Source organism: Cervus canadensis, chromosome 7, assembly GCF_019320065.1.
Source record: "Cervus canadensis isolate Bull #8, Minnesota chromosome 7, ASM1932006v1, whole genome shotgun sequence".
In the NCBI taxonomy this organism is placed as follows: Eukaryota; Metazoa; Chordata; class Mammalia; order Artiodactyla; family Cervidae; genus Cervus; species Cervus canadensis.
The window spans coordinates 50,771,010-50,785,309 of record NC_057392.1 but is presented as its reverse complement, the minus strand read 5'-3'; the positions used below and the strand labels follow the sequence as shown (position 1 = coordinate 50,785,309).

At 44.7% G+C, this 14,300-nt stretch overlaps 1 protein-coding gene across 1 annotated transcript in view; it reads right to left on the bottom strand.

Moving 5' to 3' along the window:
- Window positions 1-14,300, bottom strand: part of MB21D2 (Mab-21 domain containing 2) — a 116,926-nt gene that overhangs the window by 66,999 nt on the left and 35,627 nt on the right. The gene's annotated exons all lie outside the window — the stretch shown is intronic.

Sequence of the window (14,300 nt, the reverse complement as noted above, 5' to 3'; positions counted from 1 at the left end):
AAGCAGGACTGAAAAACCATCCCCAGGAGAGGCTGAGGAGTTAAGGAGTCAAGCTTCCATGAATAAGCCAAGGGGCAAATAAGTCCCTGCACCACAATTACTGAAGCCCGTGTGCCCCAGGCCCCCTGCTCCACAAGGAGAGAAACCACTGCAATGAGAAGTCCATGCAAAGACCAAGCCCAGCCAAAGGAAAAAAACCTCCAAGATTAAAAGGATCAAAGTGTAATTTGCATTGAATGGTGTCTTGCAAAAAAAAAAATCAAGTCCTAACTCCCCAACTCCCTTACCAGTCTGGGCATGTGCCCTTATTTGGACTAGGACAGGGTCACTGTGAGGCAGGATACAGATGGGCTCCAGGCTAGGCATTTACAATAGGCCTCATGTTCACATTTCTTAGGGCAAAAAAAGATGGGTTTCAGGCCGACACTTCACAACTAGCCTCCTGTTTGCATCTCCTGAGATTAAGAGGTGGGTTCCAGGTTAGATATTTACAACCAACCTCCTGTTTGCACTTCAAAACAGAAATAACAACAGAAACAAGATAAATGGCCAGGCTTTGTCCCCTGAGTACACTTTAAGATAACAGTCTTGGCAGAAACTGAGAGGGGATAAACCCTGTTTGAGTAAAAGATCAAGAGGTCATATATTTCCCTTCCTTGGGGCAAGGGAGCAGAAAGGCTCCTTGAGGTCAAAAGGAGGGGGGCAACACCCCATAATATGAGATGCCAAGGCCCCTCTTAGGCCTCTGGGCTGGAATCTATCTCAGAAAAAGGTGCATACTCAAACTGGGGAGAGTCCTAGGGTAGGTCAGGTGTGGAAAAAGAAACCAGATAATTGATACGGGGCTTCCCAGGTGGTGCTAGTGGTAAAGAACTTGCCTGCCAATGCAGGGCACTTAAGAGACTCAGGTTTGATCCCTGGGTCTGTAAGATCCCCTGGTGGGGGGCATGGCAACCCACTCCAGTATTCTTGCCTGGAGAATCCCATGGATGGAGGAGCCAGGTGGGCTACAGTCCAGAGGGTCACAAAGAGTCAGACGTGACTAAAGCAACTTAGCACACACTCACACATTCATGGAGATACAACACTTTAGGGCTTCCCAGGTGGCTCAGACAATAAAGAATCTGCCTGCAATGCAGGAAACTCAGGTTCCAACCCTGGGTCAGGAAGCTCCCATGGAGAAGAGAATGGTTACCCACTCTAGCATTCTTGATGGAGAATTCCATGGACAGACGAGCCTGGCATGCTATATATAGGTCATGGGTCTGTAAAGAGTCAGACACAGCTGAGCAACTAACACAACACAAAGACATGGGTAAACTGCCCTATGTAAGTGATTTAACCACTCTTTACTGAGCTAGTCCTCATTGGGAAGGACGCCCACACCCTTTCTCTTAGGGTGTGCATCTCTACCTTGCTTCTGTCTTTAAACTGTCTCTCCCACTTGTTGTGCTGTGTCTCTAATAATAAACTTTGTATCTCTTTTTACAGTTTTTGCCTCCTTGAGAAATGCATTTTTCAATGAGAGCTAAAAAACACGGAAAATTTGCTTCTAGTCTTTAGCCCTTGCTGGCCTGGTGGTCGGAGAAGGCAATGGCACCCCACTCCAGTACTCTTGCCTGGAAAATTGGATTCCTGGTTTTCACCCAGGCTAGCTACACAGGTTCAGTTCCTGGGCAGGGAACTAAGATCTCGCTTCATGCCACTGCTCACTGCTGCCTCTCTGAGATCAACTGCAGATGTAATCAAGTGAAGATGAGGTCCTAGTACATTAGAATGGGCCATAAAGACAAGTACCAGTGTCCTTTAAAGAAGATGGAAAGCTGGACACCTAGACACAGACACACACAGAGAGAAGAGAGCCATATGAAGATGGAAGCAGACACGGAGGTCATACAGGTATGCGACAAGGGGCACCATGGATGGCCCGCAACCACCAGAAGCTGGGAAGAGGCTAGGACAAGATATTTCCTCAGGGCTTTCAGAGGAGGCATGGCCTTGCCAACTCAATGATGTCAGACTTCTAGCCCCCAGAGTTGTGAGGGAATACATCCTGTGAAGCCACCCGATTTGCAACAATCTGTTACTGCAGTGCTAGGGAACTGATAAACCTAACAATCCCCAACCTGGGGACATTCTATCCATGTCTTAGGAACTTAGAGTTGTTTTCCAAGTGAAAGTTTTGACGGCATAAAAGTAATTTTTGAATCAAACTGAACGGTAAGACACTGGCTTAGCTTTCCCCCCTCCCCCCCCAACTCATTCACGGAATACTTGACAAAATTTCTGCTAAGTCCTGAGGACACAAGGATGAAGGAGACATGATTCCCACCCTCGGAGAGGTCACTATCCACCTTCTGTCATAACCTGACAGATGCCTTTACATCAGTGATGGCTGCTAATGAGACATGTACAAATATGGAGGTAAGGAAAGGAGGAGAATGGTCATCCATGGCTGTGGGTGGCAGGGAAGACTTTTTTTTTGCAAAGGTTACATCTGCACTAGATCTTTAAAAAGTAGGTGTTTTCCAGGTAAACCAGATAAGGAAACTTTCTAGACATGACAACCCCATACATAGGCCTTGGAATAACTCCTTCAGATATGGGTGGATTAGGGCATGTGCGTGTGTGTTAGTCACTTAGTCGTGTCCGACTCTTTGTGAGCCCCATGAACTGTAGCCACTAGGCTCCTCATCTATGGAATTCTCCAGGCAAGAATACTGGCGTAGGTTGCCACTCCCTTCTCCAGGGGATCATCCCAAACCAGGGATTGAAGCCAGGTCTCCTGCATTGCAGGCAGATTCTTTACTGTCTGAGCGACCTAAGAAGGGATAGAAAAAATTCAAGAGTGATAAAGAAGCATCTTAATCTGTATGGGAAATAGTCCAGGAAACCTCACAAGTGCTTGGACAACTGTGACTCCAATTTTTGACAATCCTATTCCATTACTCCCCCCATACTCAGAGCACCAAATCATTTTCATTGTTTCACTTTAGAGTAACTGGAATGCCGGATTCCTTCCACCTCCCCAGTTATAGACCATCTTGCAGTTCTTTGGGGGCTATCAACACTTAAAATACTCATGGGTGAAAAGATAGACAGAAGATGCATCAGATGGTTTCCCCCATCCCAACAGATTTTTAATCCATTCACTTCTCCCTACTCTGGCATATGGAGACAGGAGAGACAGAAATGAAACTAAACTAACAGCTGCTTCCTGATAGTGGAAGAGCATCAGAGGATGTCAGTGTCACACATGACAGCTGGGAGCGTTCTCAGAACTAATTATATAACCTCTGGGATAGAGCACGTTCCTCCTTCCACAGCATTCTCTTTTATTCTGATAAAAATCATGGAAGCCCAGAAGCATCTATGAGGTGAGGAGGTGGCCCAGGGGTTAGGTGAACTGCAAGTTAAAGCTGCCCCAACGTTAGACCTCAGTCTCCTGACTCCAGGGTGCTCCTGTCTTCATAGCTTTGTGTATCTGTCTTTTGAAGCATGTAAAAGGATGCTGAGGATGGTAAAATGGTTCTGTGGAAGTAAATGGAAACTACTCAACTTACAGGAAGAGTCTATTGGAAAGGCAAAAAGACCAAGTTCTGCTTTCCTTCGTCCTGTAAGTATCCAAGAGAGACTTCATACATGCTATCAAAATAACCACATCTCCACATTCTGAATGCGAGTGTCTTAAGAAATGAGTTGAGGGTCAAATAGGAATGGAAGATGTGGGATGTATGTAGCTTCAGTGCAGCTCATGGAGCAGATCTGGTCCAGCAAACCCTCCAACTCCTCCCTGACCTCTCACCATTCTTCTATGTTCAATATATGATTTCTGTGTCCAATATACAACTACATCTGCCTCCTTTGAAAAGCAAGGAAGTTGCTGATACCAGTCGGTGATAATGGAATCAATTCATCAGAAACTGAGAACAGAGTCATTGACCCTTGTGCCCATGGACTTGTCCTTAAATATTATTATATTAAACTAACTGTTCATCTTCAGGGCTCAGAACTTCTCCCACACGCTCAAGTTAAGAAAGCCAACTGCTAATTTTAAATACAGACTAAAGCTGCAACATAAGCTGGAATCACATTTTTCCTGAAAGAACTGAAAATACTACCAGCATTGTCCCTCTATGAGGATTAAAAATAAAAAGAACATCAATGAGATCTCATCTTCTGGCTACAAGATGTCTCTCTGATAAAATAGGGAATTGATGCAAAGAAACAAATGAAGTTTACATTTAATTAATCTCTTCATCTCATCCTACCCCAGTCCAGTATGTGTATTTCAGGGATTTCTGCCTGATCTATAATGTTAAAGACACAGTGCATCTCAGCACACATGCAAAAAGCACACACACACACACACACACGCTCATGATTCTGAATTGCAAATATATTCTTTTCCAGATGCCCCAGGTTGTCAATGAATTCTAAACTAACTTAATTGTCTTGCATTTCCATGGAGGCAGCACCTGCTTTTGAGGTACTTGAGTGATCGCATGAAACATAAAGATATAAAAAACAATCTGTCCTCATAACAGGTATAAGACGACTCAGAAGGGTTTCCCTGGTGGCTCAGATGGTAAAGTGTCTGCCTGCAATGCGGAAGACCCGGGTTTGATCCCTGAGTCGGGAAGATCCCCTGGAGAAGGAAATGGCAACCCACTCCAGTACTCTTGCCTGGAAAATTCCATGGATGTAGGAGCGTGGTAGGCTACAGTCCATGGGGTTGCAAAGAGTCAGACACAACTGAGCAACTTCACTTTCAACTTTTCAAGGAGAGAAGAAAGTTCTTGTCTTGAGAGGAGTCCACTGGTTTCCTGGGAACTTACTGAAACACTAAGAATGATTTCTGTCTCTCTTCTCTGGTCCCACATGCCTAGAAATAGGTGTCTCACCCTGTGTGCAGAAAGGCTGGAAATTTTCTCTCCTCCCAGACGAGAAGTGGGGAACTAGGAGGGATTGGAGAAAGTCTTTCCCTTCCCTCTCATCTCCTCTCCTGAGCACATGCACACCAGAGGACATGAAGCCAGGGGTTAGAGGGAGGTAATAAGCCCAGAAAATACTGAAAATTAGGTTATGAAATGTCTGACTTTAAAATAGAAATATGTCAGTGGCTCACTAATTAGTGGGAGGAACGTGGGGATGGGGCTTCCCTGATGGCTCAGCGGTAAAGGATCCGCCTGCTAGTGCAGGAGACGCAGTTTTGATCCCTGGGTTGGAAACATCCCTGGAGAAGGAAATGGCAACCCACTCCAGTATTCTTGCCTGGGAAGTCCCATAGACAGAGGAGCCTGGCAGGCTACAGTCTACGGGGGTCACAAAAAGAGTCGGTGACGACTTAGCAGCAAAACAGAACACTGGGGTAAAGAGAGGAAAAGGCAGTTCGGATAAGCCAAGCTGTGGAACCCTCAGCCCTTTCCATGTAACCCTTCTGGGAAAGAAAAATGCAACAAGCAGAGGAATCCTCGGCCGCACAATTCAAACAGGCTCATGGGCTCACGCTCCTGCTCTTGGCTGAGGACAGAGTCCCAGCAGAGCCACGCGGCCTGAGGCTGGTGCACAGTGGTTTCCAAGCCTGAGGCGCAGTACTTTGTCAGCATCTTATTTGCAGAGCGGAAACCCCTTGTCCTGGCTTCCCCTGCTCTGGGCCTCCTGGTTCATGGATACAGAACACAAGGAGAGGCTGCAAAAGGCTGTGAGGGCAGGCATTCTGGTGGGAGAGTGTGTGGACTTGGGCCTGGTTGTTGTTTGTTTCCATGCTGTTTCTGAAAGGAGAGCGCTTGAGAAATAAGGTCAGTCATGGCTTCTTTGGGGGCCTCAGGTGTTTTATCTGTGAATGGAAGAGACCCCTCTCCTCTGGAATCTGGGTGGACTCTGTGACCACCTGATCAACAGAATACCAAGGAAGGATGCTTTGTGGGTTTTCAGGCCCAGGCCTTAGGAAGCTGGCAGCTTCCACTTCCAGTCTCTTGGCACATTCACTTTAGAAGCCTTCACCTTTCACATAGAAGTCTGACCTACACGGAGGCTGTCATGCTATGACACTGGCCAAGCTAGTCATAGAGAAAGGCTGGAGATGGTGGGGAAAGATTGGAGGCATGAGGGAAAGAAGTTTCTGGCCAGATCACAACTGAGATACGGAAACCATGGGTCAAAGCTGGGCTTCCCTGGTAGCTCAACTGGTAAAGAATCCGCCTGCAGTGTAGGAGACCCTGGTTCAAATCTGGGTTGGGAAAAACCCCTGGAGAAAGGAATGGCTACCCACTCCAGTATTCTTGGGCTTCCTTGGTAGCTCAGCTGGTAAAGAATCTTCCTGCAATGCAGGAGACTCCGGTTTGATTCCTGGGTTGGGAAGAACCCCTGGAGAAGGGAATGGCTACCCACTCCAGTATTCTGGCCTGGAGAATTTCATGGACCATATGTAGTTGCAAAGAGTTGGACATGACTGAGCGACTTTCACTTTTTCTCTATACACTGAATTCCTGACTCACAGGGTCACCAAATATAATAAATTGTTATTTTAAGCTATTAGATTTTAGGGTAGTTTTTAAGGCAGTGATCAGTACCAGTAACGGGGACCTATAAAAGCCCTGCTAGCTCAAACAACTCTGATTCTGGGAACTTCAGGCATCTTGGCGGTCCTCCACTCCTTACTCCATCCTCTCTAGGGCAGCCAAACCCAGAAATCTAAAGGGTTGAGTGGTTTTTTATGTTCAGTGTCTCTGTCCATGCTCCCCATTGCCCAGAAACAAGGTTTTCATTTGAGGAATCACCTCTTCCCCACTCTCAGTCCACATAAAAAGAAGAGATTCACCTCTTATTGCACTAGTGGCAATCCCACCCCCATCTCTGTCCACTGGCCTGATCACCTCTCTGGTCACAGTGCTTGCTTCAGGGGTAGGCAATTTATTTACTCAGAGCCAATGAGACATAAAGAAACTCTTGCCAGGTATGCTGGAGAAGAGGCCATGATTTTACCCAATGAACCTGAAATAGAGAAGAGGCAGGTGGAGCAAATCTACCCTTGGACTTGTCAGTGATGCAGGTCAATAAACTCATATTTTGATAAACACATTGATGTTAAGTTTTCTGACACTTTGTTGCTACTGAAATTCCTAACTGCCAGTTAATACAGAAACAAGTATCACTGGCCCTTGCTTTCTTAGCCAGTTAGGCAGCAGCAGCAAAAAAGATAATCATCTTGGGGGTGGACGAAGTGCAGAGAGACTTACAGGCAACACTTTAAAACATATCAGGGTTTCACTTTCTGGTCTTTCAAATGACAAGATTGGACTGAGCTACATTGAGGGAAGAAAGAATTCTTTCTTTCTTAGAAAAAGATAATCCAAAAAGATAACCCTAGGAAGAACATCCCTAGGAGTCTGTGAGGGCAACATTTCCATGCTATTTGCAACCACATATAGTCATGGAAGGGCTTCCCAGGTGGCACAAGTGGTAAAGAATCCACCTGCCAATGCCGGAGATGCAAGAGACTCGGGTTCGGGAAGATTCCCTGGAATAGGAAACGGCAACCCACTCCAGTATTTGTGCCTGGAAAATCCCATGGACAGTGAAGCCTGGCAGGCTACAGGCCTTGGTGTTGCAAAGAGTCAGAAATGACTGAGCACTATTACTACTACTACATAATCATGAAAAACTGAAGGTATCCCAGCAGATAGGTATTTGTGGCTAGTTAAGCAAACTACCACAGAAAGCATAGTGGGAAACAACAGAGCCAATGAAATAGAAAGTTTGGGGACCATGCTAATAACTGAAAATGCATCCATCTAATAAAACACTATACTGATTAAGCAGGCCAGGCTAGCTATTAAAACAAATGTACCATATTTAGTTATAAAACAAGAGGAGGAAGAATAATGTGGCAAGACTGGGTGGTGAAAGAGACAGATGCAGTGAATGAAATGATCCAGACTCTGAAAGCTGGCTCTAGCTGAGGTCTGATGCTCGGACCTTGTTTCCCATACCACTAAAATCAACCTCAAGTACAACATAGTACACGGCTGGTACCACCCAACCTCTAATCACAGTGGCTGTGCCAAAGGAGAGAGAAGGCTGCCAATCACCCAGATAAGACTCCTTACTCTGCAAACCCCACCCTAAGAGCCCTTGACCTCAGCTTACACTTGGGGGTGATGGCAAGTTCCACAGAAAGAAATAGTAGTTGCTCCCGCCACCATCAATGAGTCTATTCCAGCCTGCACAGGCCAAAGCAGCGACATGCCGCTAACATCATGAATAATGGAAAACACCGCTGCTCTCTGGGCAGCTACCAGCACGGTCTACAATCTGCCGAACTGAGAAAGGAAAGGGAATTGAACGGCAGGAAACGGGGCGGCTGCAGCACTCACATTCGATTAGAGGCGTGGGAAGCAATTCCCAGAGGAAAATAAATTGTACTGCAGTAGCACTTTATGGATGATGCTTGAGTGGAACAAGGACCTGAAATTTGTCAGAATGACTTGCTGAAGGAGGCCAATAACAATCATCATGAAATATATTATACAACCAAATACTGATGATCTTGGCCCAGAACTGCTAAGGCATACAATGATCCCCAAACCATGCAATCACTCTCAGTGCCCAGAGAGGATTTCCCCAACATGGGTCAGGAAGTCTGGGTCTGAACCTCAACTCCATTCCCCAAATGAGCTGCTCTCAGAAGTGACATCCTCTGACTCAACTTCTTATCTGTAAAAGGGGCAAATAAACCAGAACATCTACAGCACAGTGAGGACAATGAGTGAGGGCACTGGGTCAGCAGGGTGTTCTGACCATGCTACCCTTGTATTTAAAAACACAAAACCACGCTGAAACAGGCAGAGCCAAATATAGCTTCTCACCACACACCTTGTTTAGGTTAAAATATATTACTTCCAAACTGAGAATGGTCTCCTTCTATATAACTCCACCTGGGTCTCTTCTAATCAATGTGGCATAATTGGTCATCTTCATCCCCAGAGCAAATATCCAGTGCAACTTCTCAACCAGACACTATTCAGTTACCAGGAACAACTCTTAATTGTGAGACGTGGATAAATAACTTTCAGAGGTTATTATGAGGCCATCAATGGAGATTATACAAAAAAGAATTTCCAATTATAATGCTTTAATTCATATGAAAGGTGAGCATGTTCATGAAGGTAGGGCTGAGTCATTCAGCTCTACACACAATCCACCTTTTGCCCACCCCACCCATCGTGACAGTCCCCTGGCATGAAAAGTCACAACTCTTTATAGACTGAAGATGTGCAGGTTCTCTGGAAAAGGAAGGATAGTAACTTGTCAAAAATCATGGTTATCGAGGAGTTGATGGGACTTGTTAAATATGGATTAATAATGTCAGAGAAACCTGACTACTATAAAACACATACTTCTTTTTTCTCAACAAATCTTTCCAGAGCATGTGCTGTTTGCCAGGCGCCATGCAGGAAGCTTGGGATACAATGGTGCCAAGAACAACACAGAACCTGTCCTCATGGGGAGTACCTTCTATGGAGAAGGTACAGGTAGAGATGTAGGGCTCATCTATGGGCCCACTGAAAGACCTGAAGACTAGGGGAGGGAGAGGGCAGAGAGAGCACGTTCCGAGGTCTGAAGTCAAGAGAAAGTGAGTCCAGTTAAAGGACCTTGAAGGAACCCAGAGTAGAGAACATGAAGAGAGTGGAGGCATGCGATGAGATTGGATGAGTAGGCAGAGGCCAGAAGATCTCTAAAGACACATTGAAGGGATGACTCTCAATTTCCTGACAGTGGAAGGCATGGAAGGTTTCAAGCAGAGTGACATGATGGGGGCAAAACTTTATGGGGAAAGCAATAGCAGTTAGTTAGACTCTACTGGATGGTTCAGAAGACATTTTATTAACTAGAAATACTTGTGGGTACTAAATAGAGACATACAGTACTGAGTTCTAAAGAAAATCAAAGACCTGAACTAATCTTCTGACATAGCCTAGACATTTCATCTATTTTTTTTAATAATCATGATCCAAGTTTGCGACTCATACTACTGAAGTGTGGAAGTAATTCCTGCCTTGCTATTTGGCTGTTTAGATTTAGATAAAGAAACATTTACTCATTTACTGCTCAACCCATCACCTGTTTCCAAAAAGGATTTGAGCAATACTAAAGGTAAAAAGACAAAAAAACCCAAAATGGATCCCAAAGGAAAGAGGAGCTCACTGCTGACCTTCTGCACCACCCCGGAGGCCCCTGGATCAAAAGAACAAAGCTCTAAATTTAGCGCAGAACATTTCAACACAGAGAACCAAGGGTCAAAGGATGGTGAAAACAAAGGCAAAGAATCAGTTTCCAGGTTCTTTTCAGCCTCGTGTCTGGACAAGCCCCTCTCCCTCCATCAGATGAGCCAAACAGAATAAAACAATGGAAAAACCAATAACTTGATAGCATTAAAGACTCCACACTATGTCTTTGAAAACAGAGGCCATGGCCAAGGTTACTCTATCAGAAACTTCAAGATGCACTCGTGCACACACACGTGTGTAGTTATTAAACATGCCATTGGATTTTGATCTCTATTGCCTTTTCCTTATGAGGCTCAGCCTAAGTGATTAGCTCCCCAAGCCCAACAGATCCCCAAATTGGCAGTGCTCAGCAATGTATTAAACATGAAATATACCAGTTTAGAAGATACCTACCCCAAGGAAGCACCCACCACTCCTGGCCTACACACTAGTCAGAGGGGTGAATGCTTATGTGCTTCACTCCCCAATCTCCCCAAAATGAAGCCCATTCCTCTGGCACCATCTGCCTCCCCGCACCTTGACAACAGACAGGCCACTGTACAAGAAGTTATTATTGATATGATTATATTAGAATTGAGTAATGGTTACCAGCACTCAAGGGTATGGCTTCAGACACTTCAGGGAAAATTTCTACAATGACAGTACTTGAGAACTGGAAGGGCCCCTGGACGCTTCCTCACTTCACCGTGTCATAGCACATAAAACAGAAGTCACCAGTCCCAGGAGGCCTCCCCGCCCATTCCCCCTCCCCCATTCATTGCCCCAAACTGAAAAGCTCTGCCTGAAGGAACCACTGAGTTCAGCCTAGTCTTCCCTCCCTTCTCTTCCCATCCCCCCACACCCAACACTCAGCCAACTGCACAGCTAAAGAAACCAAGCAACCTCTTGGTGTTTCTCCCCTGTTATCGCTGCCTCACCACTCTCTGGTCCGTCCTGCTCTGTGAACTTCATCGATGGAGGCAGGCAACTCCCCTAGAACATTCCCTCCCTTCTCTTCAGCACCAGACACAACCCTGGAAGATGCTTATACAATGCTTACTCTGAAAACGCCTCCTATGGCCCCTCCAGGCAAACATGTGCTTCATGGTCCCCAGCCCGCGAACTCCTCCATCCTGGTGGTTTCCTACCTACTGACCGCACTTCTGCAAATTTCCCTCTAGGAAACGCTCCTCCATTCTCCCTATTGTGTGTGCCACCTCTTTCCTCCTGAGACCCTGATGGACATGTTGAACAATAAGAAAGTAGTTACGTAACATCTACAACATGATAACAGGCTGCACCATTTTAATAATGCAGTTGCAAGGTTTTTCTTCTATTAGGTTTACTTACCTATTAATATGTTACCCACCAACCATTCCCCTATTCTCCAAACGCCAGCTTCATGAGGACTGACACTGCTGTATCCCCTAATACCATGCACAGGACCCCACATTTACACGGTACTCAGATGCATGCCAAAGTGATGGATGGATGAATGAATAAAGGAATGAAAAATATTCGATGGAATAAGAAATTTAGAAAGCTGAATATGAATTAAGATTACCATATGGATGCAGAGAGAAAAGAAGTAAAAAAGAACATAAAGCTTGATTTTTTGTTGTTGTTATTATGGAAAAGCTGTGGGTGGATTTTAATTTTTAATTTTTCATTAAATTCTCAATGTTTATACAGCAATAATACTTTAAAAAGAAAATATTTTTGTGTCACTGAAATCTGGAATGAAAAGGGAAATGTAAAAAATATGCATTTATATATTTAATGGGTACACAAAGAGAAGACCAAAATAAACTTTCTCAAGAGACAACCAAGTGATTAAACATTAAAGTTGACTTTCCCTCTGCACACAGCTATTAAAGAGTAATTAAGACTTTCCACTGTGTTAAGCAACCACTTGCCTAACAAAGTTGCCATAATCATGTTAAGACAAGGCAGATGGAATCAAATGAGATGCAAATGGGGCATAGTCCCCACATGGATTTATGACCCACATTTTTACTGCCAGCAGTTCTTCCCAAGCAAAGGACAACAGGCTACATACATTTATTTACTTCTGTACATTTTTCAGATTCTACAGCTAGAGTGGAAACACTTCTAGACTGATGCTGGGGATAGATACTAGGCCCAGATCAATCAGTAATTAGCTGTGTGACCCTCAGCAAGTTGTTCTACCTCTCTGGACTCCACTTCCCTCCTGAGGAAAATCAAAGTATACGTGCCAAACTTGGGAGACCCTACAGTTCTGTCAGTGAGTGTCATTCTACACTCACTCCCGGCAATGTTAGGACACTGGATGGCAAAGATGGAATGTCCACACAATGTCTAGAATGGTCCCAAGGCACTACCAAACTCAACAGGACCAATGCTGAGTTCTCTCTCTCACCCTAAACCTTTACTGCCCTTTGCTGTGAATGCCTCCACTGTGTTCTGTGCCCAAGAGAGCAACGTGACCATCAGCTTAGATTTCTGCTCTCTCCTTTGCCACCCACATCCAGCCCCCTCAACCAATCAGTTTCACCTTCCAGCTGTCTCCTGATCCTTCCCAGTTTCCACCACGGTTGCTGCTCCTGCTCCAGTTCGGGTTCCCGTCGTTTCTCCAGGATCACCGCAACACACAGCTAACCCGTCTCCTTCAGTTAGTCTATTCAATCTATTTAGCAACGTGGTAACCACAGTGGTCTCTCTAAAGCATAATTCATGCCCCTGCTTAAAACCCTTTTATTGCCCTATATCTTGAGGATAATGCCATACATTTTGAGGTCAGTTCACAGGCTGTTGATTATCCACTCCTGTTGATTTTCAGCCTCGCTTCTGGCCATTTCCTCCTTTCCCTCCATTTTCAGTCATACTAAGCTCTTTGGGCTCCCCCAGGGGCCATGTTTTCCTTGGGCTCATGGCCTGTAAATATAATACACCCTCTGGTTAGAATGCTCTTCCTTTCCCCATTTTCCTACTTGTTGGTCTGGCTACTTTCTACTCTACTTTCTACTCTTGGTCCCTCTGGCTCCGCTTTCTCCCAAAACTTCCTTAGGGCTCCAAATCTGGGATAGGTGCTCTTCCTATGTTGCTCTTGTAGCACCTGATGCTTTATTCAGAATTAGAATAGTCCATTTTCTGAGTGAAACTTGAGGGGAGATGCTTGGTCATCACTTGTTTCCAGAATCAAGAACTATGTCTGCCTGTAGTAATTAATACATGTTTATGGATGAATGCATGAAAGAGACACAGGGAGAAGAAAGAAGTGAGGGGATAAAAAGCAACTGATTTTTAGGCAACTCTAAGACCCTGTACCACACAAGATTCATGTTAGCCAGGACCCACAGATTCCATTAAGGCTTTGGCTGCACATTCATATTTTCTTAGAGTACTAACTTAGGAGATGGAATGAATTCTTAGAGATTACCACATCTCTTATTTTGTGTTGCAAGCCCATCAGCTTCCAATGATGGACTTGGAATCATTCTAGATGATTCCAAGCCCATCTTTATAGTAATACTCATAACTATCTAGGTCACAATTTTTTTAAAAAATCTGAAATTAGGTTTTCAAAGTAAAGAAGTCTGATAATTATTCTGAGTGTTCAGAACCATTTCGAACTATTTACCCTCCACCAACCACATCATGTGTATGTGAACCTTTCTTCAAGGCCATTCCCAGTTTTCTACTCTGAGGTCTGTCCATCTCAAACACAAACATCTGCAAAGGCCTCCTCGGCCATCCATGTCAGTGACAAAGGTAGACTTTACCCCACTGTCATCCCATAATGCTTCATACAGAGATCTTCTCATGGTCCACACTGTTCATCTGTAATTACTCAAACATACATTGTCTATTTGTAGTTACATATTGTACATACATATTTTACAACATTTATTGGTAGTTACTCAAATGTTTGGTCATGCAATCTAGCTAAAAATCCCACTCAATGCATCTTTACTAACAAGAATAAGTGACAGCTGAGTGACACCAGGCTACTCACATGCAAGTAAACATTACAGACTGATGCATAGA